Here is an 18,417-nt window from a genome sequence, read left to right as displayed (position 1 = left end):
CCATGATTAAAAGCCGCTAGTAGGCTTAGGAGGCTCAAAATTATGCAGGGTATGATCAAGATTAGATCAGAATTTAGGGTGAACTTGAAGACTGCAGCTACGGGCCTCCACATACGTATATAAATCCCGGCCTGGGTATGGTTAATAAATCTCTAAATAAACAAATAAAAACATCATCTTAGCGTTACTTCCTCCAGCAACACAATAAATTATTTCGACTTTTTAATTATTATTAGAATAATTTAATCAAGAAGACTTAGATGGGCAGGCCATGTGACGTGAATGGCAGAGGAAATAATAGTTTACAGGATTCTTGTTGGGAAACCTGATTGTAAGAGACCAGTACGAAGACCAAGACGAGGATGGAGGGATAGCGTTGGGATGCACCTGAAAGAAATCGGTAAGGATGGGAAAGATTAGATTGATCTTGCCCCAGATTGCGACAGATGGAAGGCTTGTGTTGGTGTAGCGATAAACCTTCGGGTTTAAGTATGCTAGAGTATAATAAAAAAGTAATGTAAAGTGCCTCCCTGTGCTCTGCACCACGCCATGAAGGCGTATAGGGGGTGTGGTGTTAGGGCCCCATACTTTCTTGATCTCGGCCGAATCTGGAGGTGATGTGATCAGAGTATAATATAGTTTTAATTAGCTTTGCATTGAAATTCCAGAAGTGTCCCTTTTTTATTTCATTACAATTTTTATATACCTGTCATCTTCATATATCAATATGGTATGCGAAATATCAACTTTATATTCGTACTACTAATATGTAGGAATCACAATAATCACTACAATAGCTAAGTAAATAAATTTTAATAAACCAATTATGTGTGGAAAAAGGTGTCACGAAGTATCCATTAAAAATTTTGTTTTTAAGCCCACTTTTATGCTCAGATAGGCTAATCGGGACTAAGTCTACAGTTTAACGTGTTGTCAGAACCAGTGTGCATTGTGCTTCCACCAGAGGAGGGGGAGTCGAACACAGGACCTCTCTATTATAACGACAGCGTTATGCCATTGGGGAAACATATATACAGAAAGAACTCGCACTAATCGTGGCATTTTATCACCACAGAAGATGCGTTCATTTTAAGAGGGTGATTGCCTGAGACAAATATTTGACGCTTTCGGAAAACAATGTCATTGTTCACGTAATTAGCTGCCTTGATCCACTAATGAAACGCTGTGCAATTGAAATTACCACCTCAACTTTCTAAGAGGTATGAACTAATGAAACTCCATTTTTTGGAAGAGTAAGTTGTGGTTGATTTGTTTTATTTTAATAATGTTATTTCATTATTCATTAATAATGCTAATTTTGATAATGACGACGGTAAGGTTCAATGGTGATTAGATGAAAGTAACAAAGGGGCGAAAACAAACACACGCTGACACTCAAAATACAAACCCTCATAAATTATTACTTTGACAGTGGTTCCAGGCGCCAGGGACTCGTTGCCCTGAAAGAATTAAGTTTCCAGGGTATGCTGCACAGGATAGAGGTTGACATTCTAGTGTGTTCGAAATGGTCATGCCATACAACCAAAGACATCTATGAAAAATAGATGAATTTATACTGGTACGGTGATCAACTTCAATGAATTCCTTGTGTCCTAAATCATTTTGTTACCTCAAAAAATATGTTCATGTAACCATACGTGTATTATTTCTCCAGCATTACTAACATGACTGTTCAGAAAACGAATAGCAACTTAGCTAATAATCTCTTCAATTCTGAACATTTTTTTCAATCTTACTTGTTTATTACTTATGAGTGATATTTTGTCAAAATAGCCTTTCATTAGCCTAGGAATACTTCATGGACAATGAACAAAGAATTGGTTTTCCGTGTGTGTTTTAAATCATTCCTAATAAGACGTTCATTTTAATCCAAGCATTCAGTGGCGGCGATTAGGAGGAGCGGGAAGTGGGGGATGCAGTTCCCCCATCACATTTGCCACTTTTTGCCCCGGCACTATGGCCTTTTTATGCTAAGCCTTTTCTACCAATAAAAAGTATATTGTCCTTGCCCCTCAAATGTTGGCACCCAATCGCCGCTACTGCCAACATTCAGATAGATTTGTCAGTTGTACAAACCTTATGTGCTACGAAAAGTGACCCCCAAGGAGTAAGAAAACTCTTTCAGTCAAAAACTCATACGATGAAAATACTATGCTCAGGAACATGCTTTTAAATTAGGAAAATCTTCACGATTGTCTACCATCGCACTTTCTATCACTGTCGCCGAATACATAAAATCAAGTATGTGCCTTTTATTTGCAACACAAGCTTAAACCTAATTCACATTTATTTCACTGTATTAACATGCATGAAAGAATGTAATTAGAATGTATGGCTGCGCATGGGTCCAAAGCCATATACACACCTCGGAAGAAGGGTGGATTTCCCAGAAGCGGGAAGATAAGCTTCTAGGAGGAGAATTTCGTCCTATTGCTGACAGTTTGCCATTGTCAGTTGTGTGCTGTGAAGTGTCTCTTGTTTCTGTAGTTTGTTCCTCAGTGACCTTATAACTTCCCCCTTCTCTAAGCAACATCCGGCAGTTTCTTCCTTTGGTATAATATCGGATTAAGCTGAAAATGGACGTACTGCAATATTTCAGTGTTTTTACGAAGGAATTGAACGATACTGGAGAAGACGAGAGCTAGCAAATGCGCATATGAATGCAAAACAATGTAATTGTTTCCACGTGATTTCATATATATATATCTCAGTTCCTGATAAAAATGGAAGTAAAAATACTTCCGGTTAAAATTCGCTTATTTATGATTATTCAGTATTTCTGGGCATTTTGAAAAAGTAATATATTTTGGTAAGTGCTATTCGTTTAAGATTTAAATGAGAACCCATTTTCTTGAAATAACAGATACGACAGATCTCACCATTATTATTGATACAACAGTGAATTACAACACTCAAGTGGCAAACTAACGAATCAGGCAGACCCTAGCCATAATTCTTGCTTGTTTATGTAATCCTCTCGGAGAGAACTGAAGGGGTAAGTTTAAAATGCCATTTTCACCTTCATTGATAACGCACAATTGTAGGCTACTAGTTACATTATAATTTTTATCATTTATTTTCTGGTTCATAAACACTTGAAATTATACAACAAATTTATTTCTCTCTGACACGCCCTTTATGAGAAACAGACCTCCCTTCTTACAATATATTCTACTTGAGTGATATCTCCCTCTCTCTCTTTCTATACGGTTTCTAGAATTCCCCACTCCAATGGATATTCCTTAAGAACAATAATAAATACAAATATTTAAGTTGCAGTAGCTCAGGTCAACCAACGTGGCGGTGGTTAGCACAGGAGTCCAGGATTCTAGTTCGTTTCGGACATGGATGTTTGTGTTTGTTCCAATGAGAATACAGAAAACAGAAAATTGGCATATGTAAAAATTGAGATGTGAATAACGGGGTATACTACCGCATAGGGTATTCCTTTAAAAAAAAAAAAAAGTCGTTTGGGTGCCTGACTACCGTGCGAGAGACCCCGGGTTCGATCCTTGGTGGGGGAGAATCGAGATTTTTTCCACCTGTTGAAGCGGCTCCAGCGCCCACCCAGCGTCGTATAAAGTGGGTATCTGGAGGAAATTCTGGAGGTGGGGGTAAAGGATGCCAGGGACGTGGTGCTGATCACATCAGCCCCACCTTCGACCATGATCAAAAAAGTGTGGAGCTCTAACCCCACACCCCCTATACGTCACCATGGCATCGTGCAATGCACAGGAGAGCACTTTATTTTGTAATAAATATAAATATACGAAAACTTATATTATGTACCAGAGACATAAGTAAAAGACATGTTAGTCTTCACAAAATATGTTATTACAATTAATAATCGATTTGTGTAATTTGGTTGCAAGACAATTTTCAGCTGAAAGTAACTGTAGAAGTAACTTACAGTTACTCTTGAAGTACAGACGGGATCAAATGAAATGTACTTCCCTTTTCCTACCAACTCAGAAGCGAGTTGGAAACTATTCATTGCTCCTGTATAGATAAGAAAGTGGGGGAGGGCAGTAGCAGACAAGGCCAGCACGCAAACTTGTTTCCAGCAAGCTTTCTGTTGGAGTCTTGGCAGTTTGTGGAAGGATTTTGTGTTCCTACCATCCCCCCCTCCCCCCAGCCTCTCTCTCTCTTTTTGGATGGAAAAACAGGGTGCGACGATTATGCGATGAAATACGGTAATATATAACGATAAAGCTTTATTTGAAGATTGTAATAATAAAAACAACCCGTGGCGCATCAGTCCGTGAGGACCAGGTCCTACCTACCGACTGCCGACCTCACTTCCACCTGCCTAGGTGGGAATCATGGGGTGACGTGTGGTCAGGAAGACAGGCCTTCAGTCGTTGTAGGTTTCCGTGACCGCGTCACGCTACTCATTTGTAACTCCCCAATTTCCGCACGACGGTGGATGGCCACCGGTCCAATACACAAGACCAGGTGTCCCGGGTTTGAATCCCGGCCTGAGCATGGATGTTTCTGAGTGTCCATTCATCAATTTCATTATATCATCACTTCCCCATCTTCGCAAATTAGCCAAAAGTGGCACAAAAAGCGAAGTGAAATTAAAGCAAATCAATCAATCAATTGTTAGGGCAGAACCATATATCACACAATACAGGTGAAATTGTTGTTGGTTGACGTGAATTTTTAATATGCCTAAACTCTTAAAATACTCTAATATCAGGTTTTCTGTTGCAATTATTATTTCAATTTTGAGGGCCTCCATGACCGAGTGCTTTGTATACTGCCCTATGAAACCGGAGACCCTATGTTCTATTGATTGATTGATTTGCTTTATTTTAATTCGCTTCTTGTGCCACTTTTGGCTAAACGCGACGATGAGGATGGTAGATGAAATGATGAAATTAATGAAGCGACACTCACAATGATACACCGAATGAACACATTGCCAAGGCCGGTCATTAAGCAAACTGTGCTAACCACTCTACCACGGAGGCCGGAATCCTTTTTAATGTATAGGAAAAATCGTTCTTTGACATCGAACAAGAACAGTTAATATGCGTCACCTCGGAATTATTATATTTTAAATTTCGAACAATCAATTGAGATTTATTCTTAACCATTCTTTTGCCTACATCAAAACTTCCACACAATAAGATCAATTACACTAAGGACAACAGCGTTAGAGTCTATGCTTTAAGGAATGATTAAGCACACGATGATGACGGAAAATAATTCACATGATTATAGTGATGCATTACATCAGCGAAACATTAATTTTCGGTCATGGTGATAAATTGAAAAAACGCAGGGACACAATAACCGATTTATTTATTTATTTTATTTCGCTTTTCTTCCACTTTTGGATAATGAAAGGTGTGTTAAGATGAAAGGACAACTACAAACGTAGATGGATAGGACACAGTCCACAGACTATTATACTGACCTTATGTCTAGACGCCAGATCCTCGTTAGTGTGCAAAATGCACTCCATGGTCACAATGACGTAAGCATTCGTAGAATTGATTTGTATATTTTGTTTTTATTATTATTATTATTATTTTTCGAAAAACGCGAGCCAAACTATTGCGCATTATGTGATATGCTCATTACTTCTCAGGAACACTCGCGGCCTTCAGCCAGTTTTATCCTTAAACAAAATTTCGGGTTAGGATGTTAACAGACACTTCCAAGACAATATCCAAAGAATACTGTCACATACGCGAAATGTAAAACATTTTTATTTTCTCGTTTCAACTACATCCCTGGGGAGTAAAAACGGCTGGAGCGTGATGCTGATCATTGATCTCCAAAATGGCCGAACTCGAGAATATGCGGCGCCCTACTGCCACATCCCCTAAATGTGCCTTCATGGCACGGTTCTATACGGACGACGAACTTTGCCTTACCTTTACTACTACTAACTATACCGCGTTTGGTAGAACCTGTCCCGCTTCCCGCGCTAGGGAGCGCTCAACAGTTTCGGTGTCAATGAGAAACGAGGAAAAAATCGTCTGCTGGGCAGCGAGGAGCGAATGAAAGCCAGAAGAGAGGCGTTTACGTAGACGCTGTTGCGACGTTGCGTATTTTAATTGGCTGTCTGGCTTTGACTTTCCCCAGCACGGAAACTGTTGAGCGCTCCCTAGCGCGGGAAGCGGGACAGGTTCTACCAAACGCGGTATACTCATGCCATGAATTTTTGTATTTTTGATCCTTCATTATGTCTCCATTGCTAACCTGCATACCCAGTCACAACAGCAATTAGTCAATGCAATAAAATACGTCAAACTTAAAATGAAACCGGTGTTGGCTCGCGCACACACACACACGCGTACACACACAAACACAAGGAGAGAGAGAGAGACGGGTGGGGGGGGGGGGGTAGGAACACAAAATCCTTCCATAAACTGCCAAGACTCCAACAAAAAGCTTGCTGGAAACAAGTTTGCGTGCTGGCCTTGTCTGCTATTGCCCTCCCCCACTTTCTTATCTATACAGGAGCAATGAAGCGTTTCCAACTCGCTTCTGAGTTGGTAGGAAAAGGGAAGTACATTTCATTTGATCCCGTCTGTACATGTAACTGTAACTGAGTTACTTTTTAAAACGAGTAACTGTAACTCTTACTTTTTTTAAACAAGTGACTAACTGTAACTAGTTACCTTTTTAAAAGTAACTTTCCAAACACTGTCTCGTTGCATAAGTCCCGACATGGTACATAGGAAAAACGACTTGTATAACGTGTCTCGGTACATTTCGCTTTCCACGTATTACAAACTGGTACTGAAGTATTGCAGGGCAACGAAGCTCTGGCGTCTGGACTCACAGCCAGTACAATCCTCTGCGGAACTTGCGTTGTGCGCTGTTCGTGTTTGTGATTGTCCCTTTATCTCATCTCATCCTCATCTTCGCGATTAGACAAATACGGCAGAAGAGCGAAGAAGTAACATAAGTAAATCCAATTAAATCAAAGCAAACTATCGCAGCGTGTAGAGGTCAATAGTTTCGTGGCTACGTAAACCTAGTAAAGTACGAGTAACAGTAAAATCAAATCACACGAAGAGCAAGCTTCAGGGAGAATTCACACTGAAGCGACAGGCGATACATGTCGCTTGAGGATTTCACCAATCGAACGCAGGCTTGTTGCGGTGTTTAACGTTGTTGCTAATTGGCTCGTTTTCAAGCAACACGTGTCGCCTGTCGCTTAAGTCTGAAATGTCCCTTAAGGGAGCTTTCACAGGCACGACAAGCTGCACGTGTCGTTCGAATCATCCCGTTTTCTCAATAGTCAATACGATGCGCGATGAATTTTTATTGTTTAGATTGAATTGGCTCTAGTAGCTTGTCGCTACATTGTGAATTCTCCGTGTTGCTTCGGGAGAGATTTCAGATCGAAGAGACACGAGACACATGTCGCTTGGGAACGAGCCAATCAGCAGCAACGTTTCACATCGCAGCGGCATAACAGGCAGCACAAGCAGACCTTCGATTGGTGAAATCCTCAAGCGACACGTGTCTTTTGTTTCTGTAGTCAGATGTAAGACTGGGATGGTTCCTTTTCTGCAAACACACTTGATACGGAAAGGACTATAAGCTGTAATTATGAGCAAAGAGAGACTTTGATTACAAGGCTACAGCGGTAGCCACTACGCTATCGGAGAGATACTTCTACTGCATAAGCTCGTTAACTTTCTTTGCACAAGCATTGACGACAGTGGACTTCCGAGTATGTGAGCCTACATGCATAGCGTAATCTGTTTTGTTGAAATGTACATAAACAGAGGAAGATCGCACATGTTAGGCTTCCGTGTAGGCAGTTACTTGCATGGTAACAGTTGTTTGACAACGCCCACATCACAGAAATGTTTGAACAAGCAATCTGGATTAACCAAGAGAAGATTATATTTGTGCAAGGGCAGAACAGGATCCAACACACAGTTTTCTTTCTTGATCCGGTCTTATAAGAAGGTCTGTGTCACATGTACTACGAGCAAACATGATTTCAAAAAGAAAACAGAAAATGTTACATATGCTTTTTCTGAATGCAACAAGAACCCTCTTGAGGTTAATAAATGCAACGTTCTCTGAGAACTCTTTCAAGTTCATAATTGTTTTATTCTCAAGTGTCCTGGTCTTTAAGCTTCATATTTTAAGTTCAATATTTGTTTTTGTAGCTTATAGTGGAGTGTTGGAAGTTATACACAGAGACATAGTCTCATATCTTCATCTAAACAGAAGTATTGTACCGTAAATTTTAAAAATGTCAATTTGAACGTTGGGTTGCATGAAAATAGAAAAATAGAGCTTAAGTAAATTGTTTTTAAATAGTGGAAATTAATGTTCTTTATATTATTATTTTTTTCTAGTAGTAGTATTATAATTATTTACTGTTATTATTACCACAATTAAAATTTAACCGTGGACTATTTACTCCATCATTTTTTTTTCTTTATTATGTCAATCAGTTATCACACTCAACGGTGGCAATGGAATTTTGATCCGAGGGCACTTTAGAAAAGCTCAAAGGCGATAATCTGCACTGATTATTACCATTATTCTAATGTTATCATTACAAAAGCAAAAACATAACAAACTCTCAAATACGCCACTGTTCTACACGAATAAGTAGTTGCAAGTGAGTAATGTATAAACAATAATAACCTTACACTTCCTTTTTCAATGAGAGAATTTTATCGGAAGACATGTCCATGTTTAGAGACGAATTTTTCAGCTACATTTCGAGTGGTTTTCACAAAGACCTCTCAACTACAACGTAGCTCTAATATTGAGACAACTTCTAGGAAAAAGGCTACTTTTATTAAAGCTTCAGCAAAATATATCAAAGCAGAACTTCAGATATCTTACGTGGGTTAAGAAAGATGTTTTCCAATGACATTTGGCTGAGAGGTATTCCTTTCTTCACCGTATGCGTCCATTACGTGATTGATTTCGATGCGAAGAGAACACATTTTCTCTTCTCGTCTGCTTGAAAGGTTGAATTATGACCTGCATCGTGATGAGCAACCAGAGTAGTGTTTTTTCTCTTGCCCGAACAACACTGATTGAAAAAAAAAAAAACAACTGCTCTGGCTCGCAATTCCTCTCAACACGGGATTTTTGAAGAAGATAGCTCAAGAAGAAAAATCGCTGCTCTGGGATGTATTGCAAGCATCAGAACTTTACGTGCTGCAAGATTGTGTGTCGCCTGTCATGTGTTCAAATACACGTCTTGACATAATGTCCTGTTTTTCAACTCCCTGCATCCTTCACCTATATGTGTCCTGTCTACATGTGTATGGAGAGTCGTTTACGTGAAAGTTTCTTTCAAGGCATTTTTAAACTTCGTGACACATTTTTCAATGACAGGAACTCACGGTGCTGCCTCCGGTGGCAGTTCTTGTAAGTTGTTGCTTTCTCATATTTGTGTAATGATGATTCCAACCTTTTCTCAAGTGTAGGCACGGGTTGGGCAGCTATAAAGTTATTAATTAGAAGAGGGCTGTGCCTTTTCAATATCAACAAATTATAGATACGATCTATCTTTCACTTTATTATTATTTTGAATAAATAGTGGCAAAATTTGATTTTAATGAAAATATACTGCATGTAATTTCAGTAGTATGGAGAGGGAAACAACGTATTAGTGTTGTACAGTAACGGACACTAACAAGCCAATTGAATTTCAATGAAATCATTACAATCCAGAACTGTCCGTGACTGTACGGACAACTAAGTTAGTAATAAAGTGTGTTTTATACAGCATATATTGATACACTTGTAGGTTTAATTGTATATTCTGCAAATATGCTGTATAAAGAATCAAACTGCCGGAGTACTAAGTGAGGTAAATGTACAAAGAACGTTTCCCCATACTTGATTATTTATGTAGTTCTTTTGCGCTAAGGTCCCGGGTTCGAATCCCGGCCTGGGCATGGATGTTTGTGAGTGTCCATTCATCAATTTCATCATAATCATCACTCATCTCCATCTTCGCAAATTAGTCAAAAGTGGCACAAAAGCGAAGTAAAATAAAGCAAATCAATCAATCAATTATGAAGTTCTTTTGGTTACTCGGAAAGGCGATGCATAGTTTCTAAATAATACATAGTTTTAGTAAAACATGCATTTTCATTGTACTCGTTTTATCTTCGTTCCAGTGATTTCTTGCGCAATCATTGTCCTTTGACTTCGAAGCGTGACAAAACTCACAATCACCAAAACTAATGCTTTTCGTTCTGCAGCAGAAGGAACTGTGGAAACAAGATCTACCTAATGGCAAGGTTCACTTGTTTAATTACTGCTACGAGACTGTTAATTTGTACAGCACAAGCTCCTCATTAAAGTCTTAACAGAAAAGACGCTGTGATCCAGCGTTTCATAAGGTAAATGCCCTGGAAACAGCTTTCTTCGGTCAAGTTCTTTAACTTCTCGTTCACGTACCCACAAACGGTACGTCACAAGGTTGAGATCGAAAACAAAAGCGAAACACTGGAGGCAGCGTTAAAGGCAACAGGAGGTTGACTTCACTTTTTAACCGCGGCGCGCGAGTTGACATGAAAACCAAAACCTGTCCGAGCTAATTGGGCAGTTTGAGAAAGGCTGAATTTTTCCAGTGATTACACGATAACGAACACAGCTGTTTTTCTAGCACGCTCTGCTGGTTCGTGTCGCATGGACAGAACAAAAACAAGGACAAATTGACAAGCTCTACGATGTTTCATTTGCTCATCTTCTTGGGCTAGTGCCATTAAAATGTGGACATCGACTGTTTCAGAAATTGGATCCGAATAGAAGGAAGTTAAAGGTAAGTCAACTTTACATTTCTATCAAGAATCACAGATATTTAATGCCAGATCGGCACTGATATACAGATAGTTTAAGAGTCGAACACTGCTGCCAAACAGCAGTGGCGTCGCATGGAGTAAATCCTTGGGTGTTCACAGCCAGTCTAAAATCAGAGAAAATTTACACCCCTCCCCCAGACCGAGAGGGCTACAAACACACAGAGAAAATGCAATTATTGATCACCATCGCAGAGAAGAGAACAGTGAACCCAAGTGACATTGGTTAATCGTGCATACAAAAGACGACATTTCAGCCAAGAATCGAAGCTAAGATTTCTTTAATTTTTTCTTGGGGTACCTTTGCCAAATGTCTAAGAAGAGCAACATAAAAGTACGAATATAACAGCGCGTGTTTTATCGAGGATACGAACCTGGGACCTTGTATTTGTAGCGCATTGTAGACACACTGCCAGAGTGCCTAGCGAAAATACATTTACAAAATACAGGCTAATTTTAATTTATTGCTAATTATTGTGTCTGTCGCCCGTGAAGACTCCCTCAAAACCATGGAAAAATTACATCGCAAAAATTCTTTTGCAAATTTGGTTCGGATCCCACTTTAAACTGCAGGTCCAGTCCCGATTAGCCTTCCTGTGCATAAAGTGGATTTAAAACAACAAATCAATCAATCTTTTGCAAATTTGAATTATTGAAATTCCTTACTTTTCTCCTCTCCGAATTCCATGGCAGAATGGTTAGCACCGAGTCCTACAACGCTAGGGTTCGAATCTCAGCCAGGGCATGGGTGTTCTTTGTCAATGTCCCTTCATCAGTTTCATCATGTCATCACTCATCCTCATCTTGGAGATTAGCAAAAAGTGGCAGAAAACCAAAGTAAAGTAAACCAAACCAATAAACAATTACTTTTCTCTTTATTTTAGTTTTGGAAATGCCTTTTCTTGCTCCTACGAATTTATCCCCGCTTTCATTTTAGCTAATCATAATACCGTCGAATATGTGATTTTATTTAATAGCTATTTGTAATTTCACGGCAGCTTGCCTTCGTAAGTCTTTGGCAATGCTCAAATTTCATGATGAGAATTCCAACTCGCGATACTTAAAAATCATTGTTTTAAAGCTTATCTGTAGGAGATTATAACAATTATAATTTATTTTCCAAAAAATGTAACTGGTAATTAGTCAGTTTGCAAAATACATTAATTTTATGTATTTTTATTAAAATACGTTCTATTTTTACTGAAGGAACGGAAGCTCTGTGAAGAAAGACAATATCACAGGTAGAATTGATTTTGCAGTCAATAATGATCATCAGAAGAATCTAAAGTGACGTAACTTTCTCTTCACACATGCATTCCAACCCCTTCGCTATGCGGAATGAACGTTTGAAAGTGTTTTTTCTTCAATGAAGTTCATCAAGAACCGCTACAGAAGCCAACTGGCAGATTCTTCACTGCTTCACCTTCTGAGACTTTCAAATACAGAAATTGAAGTGGACATTCCAACGTTAATAAAAGAAGCAGATCGGCCTCAATTTTCACATTGAACACTTACTATGAAGGATTCTTATTTGTATGGTGTGTTTTTCATTTCTTTCAATTCATCCATAAGTATTGTTTTTTTTTTGTGAAATAAATTGTAATTATATAATTTTGATTTGTGATTCCATTGTTTTTATTGCCTCATTTTAGAAATTTAGGTCATGCGAAAGTACTACATTTTCAGTTCAGTACTTACAATTTTTGTAATTTTTAACCCCCCCACCCCCAAAAAGTGCGGCACGCCAATCAACTGCTGGATATAATTTTGGCCTTCAGACCTTTTGAAGTTAGAAACCACTGATCTAAAGGTTTGAGCAACACATTCTAACTATCGATGTAAGCGTAAATCTGCTCATTTTGGTGATATAGTGTTTTAGAACTTAACACCTTCCCTATGCAAGGTTTTGGGTGCGCGACAACTATTTTCAATGGGGTTGTTGAGGAGGTTTGCGACTTTAATTTTTGGTGAAATGTGTTGAAAAAAAAGATATTAGGCTAAGACATCTAAGATCTTAGGAATTACTATAACAATGCAAACAGTGCTTGCATTATATCTTAACTACTGCTTACTTTTCTCCAATACAGAAGCTATACGAAACGAAAAATAAAATACCTGGTCCATCCTCCGCTATCGGCATTCTCCGAACAGTTGCTGCCATCTGTTGACAGTTCTTTCGGAAGGCGCACGTGCTCCGATATCCAGTTTTCCCCCTTGGATTCTCTCGGCTCCTTCGGTAGAGCTACAACACAGGAAAAATACAGCAGAGGGAGCTCACAGCGCCAGATGTGCCCCGGGGCTCTCGCTGTCTAACCTGGTGAGCTTTTCTTGTCAACAGTCGGGGGAAATTGGGAAATTTGAAGCATTTTGAAGACTTTATGAACGAAAACAAGCTGCTTTGTAAAATTAGTATATTGCAATGGAGTGTTTTATTGTGCAGCAAAGAAAACAAATCGAAAATTTTCCGTTTTTGGTTTGGGGTTCGTGTGCTCCGTGAACCCCCTTCAGGCGACGCCTCTGCCAAACAGCATTGCTGAAAAAACTAAAATTTCAGGTAAAATCAAGGATAGATTTACTTAAATTCAAGAACATGTCTTCGTTTCCTAGCGAGATCTTAACGTCCTCTGATCGGATAATAATTTATGATTTATAAAGAAAGTATTATTATAAACTCCCCTACATTTGACGAAGAAGTTTTTTCGGGAAATCAACCAGGTGATTTCCGGATAGGCTTCCGACGAGAGCTAACGTCACTCTTATCTTCAGGGATTGAAGTGCAGAGAATAATTAGGGTATTATACCCTATAGGTATACCCTAAATAAGCTTCTTCATCATTCGCCACCAGGAAAGCAAACCATACAACGCAAAAGGGTCAGAGTTGGCAACATTGTCTATGAATCTAATTCGCCTGTATGGATGGAAAGGGGGTGCAGGAACTTAACAGTGTTGACACATCATCCTCCCTAATATATTGGTAAGTTGACCAATAGTGAACGTATTCTTTACCAGTCTGATAGTAGATGTCTGTGGTCGCGACAATGCACTCATGCATAATTAACAACTTCCTTACGTCGCGGAGAAAATTCAAATCTTTTATGTCGATGTGATGTTATGCAAGAGGATGGAAAGGTAATTAAGCATTCTTAGTTATGGATGCAGTTTGTGCACATGTCAGCTCTACCATGTAAATGCTTCAAAGATAATATTTTAGTTTTCATAAATGCATGCAGTACATTGAAAGAAAATCCTACAAGATTTCTATATCTGTACTGCAGTCTCTAGGTCTTCTCATGTTATTGTTGCTTAGCACGTATTGATATATGAGATGAAAATACTTGGGTCGGTCGGAAAAGAATGAGACTCGTCTGATTTGGACGTGAAGGTCGCATAGCAAGAACTTACCCCTACATCGAAGCCATCTGTCTGGAAGCTTAATAATAAGTGTCAGATGGACCGTATTGGCTCATCCATGCTGCCAAGTAAAACATAATCAGAAGGTGCTAGGTCTGGTGAGTATGGAGGATGTTTGTAGCTTCGTCCCGATTAGCCCATGCATAAAGTAGACTTAAAACAATCTGCGACTGTTCCTCTATTAGGTACAGTAGTACAAACAATTACTCATCAATAGATAGTAATTGTCCGTGAATATATCGTAACCTTAATTTTTGTTGTGTTTATATTGAAAACCATATTAGAAATGTTAAGTACAGTTACAAGCTTATTACACTTAAACGACACGGTTTAGGAGGCAGGACAGCCTCTATGTCATCAGGTCCGTATCGAGGGTTAGGTTTGAGGAGCTGAAGGCTAGGGATTCATTCAAAACGACAGAGAATAAAAAAAAACTACCTGAGATTGTCACTGGGTCAGGAGAGGTTAAATAATCTCTCAATATTGTCAGTTGAAAAAGAAATTGCAAAAATTGTCAATTCTGATACGGATTTTGCTTCGTTAAAAGAAGAAAAGTTAAATTCTAATTATTATCTTTCTGAGATATCAGTCGGGTTTCATAAATATTTTGTAAATTTTACTTAGAATAATGTGTAATACATACTTTATAACAAAGTTATTTCTTTGAATAAGAATTGAATAATTTTACTTTACAAATTTCTCCACTGAGAATCTACTGTATTATTTTTAAAATTATTATCCATCCTCAACATTTTCGCCCTTTACTTGTAGGCTTACAATCTGGTCAGACACGAAGGAATAACTGAAATATATTGAGCTTTTTCAAAGGCAGAAATGCAAACTAGGAATCTTTAAATATAGTAACGTATATTATTTTTTTATGAGTTTTCCTTTCCTACCCTGTCTGAAAATTTGTAGCATGTAAACATCGCAAACCGTCGCACACAAAATGTCGGTGTTAAGTAGTGCGGTTTGGGGGGGGGGGGGGTAAACCACAATTCTGCCTAGAGCACCAAAATATCTATACCCTGTGCGAGCTAACTGTGGAGCAAGGCAGAGAAACGAAGGAAATCGAGTGGCCAGAGAGAAGCAGTACACGCTGCTGGGAAGGCTGGTAACTGCAGCCGCTTTCCCCCTCCATGCAATTCCGTTCCTCTTACGTGTTCATTGGTGGAGCCGTCTCGCGTCACTACTTGTTTTCGTTTGGCTGCTAAACAGTCAGCTGGGACAGAGTATAGCTACGAGGCCACAGCAGCTTCTCAGCGTCAAATGAAACATTATTATCCATACCAGCTAACTGTAGACCAGGCGATCGAGAACAAGTCTCTGCGCAAGTAGTGACGCGAGACGGCTCCACCAATCAACAGTGAGAGAAACGAGATTGTGTAATGGGCGACGGGAGTTAGCCGATTTCCAATGCAGCGAGAACAAACTGCAAGAACAAATTTTGACAAGCCGTGCATTCAGCGTACGGTTGGCAACGCTTCGCTTTCACCACTCGATTTTCATACTCCTCCTCTGCCGGTATGCGCGGTCCTGCTCTACAGCTAGCTGGGACAGGGTATACCATTTTATCAATCTGTTTATCCACCATACGGAGGCTACCTGTTTAACAAGTATCAGCTTTAAGGACATTTCATTCGTCTCGACTGAGCTGCACTTAATGGCATATTATCTCACACCTGCTACCAAATGACTTCAGTGATTCTTCAGAAGTTTCTCAGGAAGCTCCCAGCAGGGAAAACTGTCAGATAAAAGAAACGAAATGAATAGCCCATTTATCTACGACGAACAGATAAAGAAGCTGATTTGTGAGACTCAGAAAACGACGTAAAATTGACTTAAATTTACAGCAATTGTCGAGTTTCGTAACACAAAACGATGAATGTAGTGGTTTATTCGTTCCGATTTTCCGTCTGGAGATTGTTAGAATCTCATTGTTGCAAGGTCAACTTTTGACAGAATTACAAGACAGAACTGCACACACATTATATACTGTGTTGACCTTGAATAAAAGGGTTTTTCAAAATGAAACCCATGTAGGAACAAACGAAGAAATGACGAGGGAAATTAGTTTGTATTCATTAAGCAACTACTTCAGAAAAATACATGGAGAGGGGAGGGGGACTAGTTTCTACAGCGCAGTAACATTTAATACATTGCAAACTGCCATAAAAGGTATTGTAGCTAATGAAGCATTTATTTTTCTAGATTTGTTTGTTTGCTTCGTGATGAACTGGTCGTAATCAAGTGAATGCTTCTTCGTCAGTCCAGTAATTTTAGACCAACATATTTCAATTAATTAAAAGATCTATTACGATGACAAACTTGGCACAATATACTGTATTATTTTGTCACCCTACCAATTGTCCACGCCAATTTATCATGTAACTTGCAACGAAATCCTAGTCATAGTGAAATACCAGTAATGATTTATTTGTATGCAAAAAAAAAAAAAAGGTAAAGTGTTCCCCTGTGCTTAGCACCACGCCATGAAGGCGTATAGGGGGTGTGGGGGTAACGCCCCACACTTTCTTGATCCGGTCGTGAGTGGGGGTGATGTGATCAGCATCACGCCCCTGACCGCCTTTACCCCCCAGGGTTTCCCCCAGGTACCCATGTTATTCGACGCTGGGTGGGCGCCGGGGCCGCTTCCACCGAGAATATTTTGCTTTTGTGTATTTCGCAATTGGAAGTAACCGAGTACAATGTGGTTATACGAGTAAAGACAAAAATTTTGAAAAAAAAAAGTTTGTTGGCTCTTAAAATATGGAAATGGTTCTAAAATTAGCAGATTGCCTCTTTTTTATACACAGCTTGTTTCAAAATTATCTTCAGGGTTTCAAACGTTTCTTACGGGTAAACTACTAAACTTAGATTGATGAAACTATTGCTGAACGAAAGAACTCATACGGTTTTTTGTGATGTGTGCATTGTTGATCTGCCTTTATCCCGCGTTACTGATCAATAGGGTTAGAATTGTTATGACTTAGCATATTTTTTTTGTTAAGGGTGATGTGTTCCCCAAACATACAGAAATTCATGTTATGTACAAACTAATAAAATTAAGGTGCTTTTAAGGACATATTTTGGCCATTTCTGCGTGATAGAGCATATTTTGATGGATTTTCGATCATATTCAGTATATTTTTGCATTTTCAAGAAATATACAGTCATTTTCGATGCGGATTCGTTCTTACTTCCATGTTTACTCGAGAGTTTTTTTTCTTTGGACTGTAGCAAATTCTTTTTCATTTTTATTTGAAAATTTAGAGAAAGTATTCATTGTGTATTTCAACTCAGAGTCCATAAAGTGAAGTAAAAATAGTACATATGTGAAAATATCTCAGCATTTAGATATTGATGATTGAAACAGTCCAGTTAAAAGGGCATATTTTTCAAATTATAGGGCATATTTTGTAACATTTTGGGTCATAAGAGCATATTTTATTGCATATTTTGGTGATTTTAAGGTCATAAAAATCCTGGCACTACTGATCAATATGGCTGCCACATGCCCAATCGTTTGTTAACACTCAAAGAAGTATTGGTATCTAGGAGTTTTCATGTACAAAGATTACTAGAAGTTGCAAATCATGTTAGGCCGGTCCCCGTGGCGGAGTGGGTAGCACATCGCGCTACGACGCCTTTGGGCCCGGGTTCGAATCCCGGTCTCGGCATGGCTGTTTGCGAGTGTCCATTCATGAATTGAGAACTAAAAGTGGTAAACGTTGTAAGTGCCAAAAGTAAAAGTGTTGGGAAATCGCACTGTTCCGCACATCAAACCATAAGAACGTGTACACTAGTGACCTCTTTACACGCGCTTTGAACTACTTAGAGGGCTACCAGCCACATTTCACGTTTACCACATTATAAAGCATGGCACATTTCACAGATTAACGTGGAAAACGGTGTTTGAATTATTGTGGAACTTACAGCGTTTACCAATTTTAGAATTCAATTTCATCATATTCCCATCTTCGCAAATTAGTCAAAAGCACAAAAAGCGAAGTAAAATAAAGAAAATCATGTTAGAAAGTGAGCACAGAGCAAATTTAATTCGAGTCATTTACGATTTACTACATTTATACCTATTACGCGCCATTTAGACGAAAGCATTTTCCTTAACATATATGCCATGACCAAAAAGCTACCGTGTAAAGTGAG

The 18,417-nt window shown here is 39.0% G+C and overlaps 1 protein-coding gene across 1 annotated transcript in view; it reads left to right on the top strand.

Annotated features, from left to right (window-relative positions):
- The first annotated feature begins 10,532 nt into the window (after positions 1-10,532).
- Positions 10,533-18,417, top strand: part of CDase (neutral ceramidase) — a 148,897-nt gene continuing 141,012 nt past the window's right edge. The window contains exon 1 of the mRNA XM_083142155.1: positions 10,533-10,801. The gene's annotated coding sequence lies outside the window, so the exon portion shown is untranslated. The remainder of the gene's footprint in view (positions 10,802-18,417) is intronic.

The sequence above is a fragment of the Lepisma saccharinum genome, chromosome 20, assembly GCF_977018435.1.
Source record: "Lepisma saccharinum chromosome 20, izLepSacc3.1, whole genome shotgun sequence".
NCBI lineage: Eukaryota > Metazoa > Arthropoda > Insecta > Zygentoma > Lepismatidae > Lepisma > Lepisma saccharinum.
This window is presented reverse-complemented; position numbering and strand designations above follow the sequence as displayed.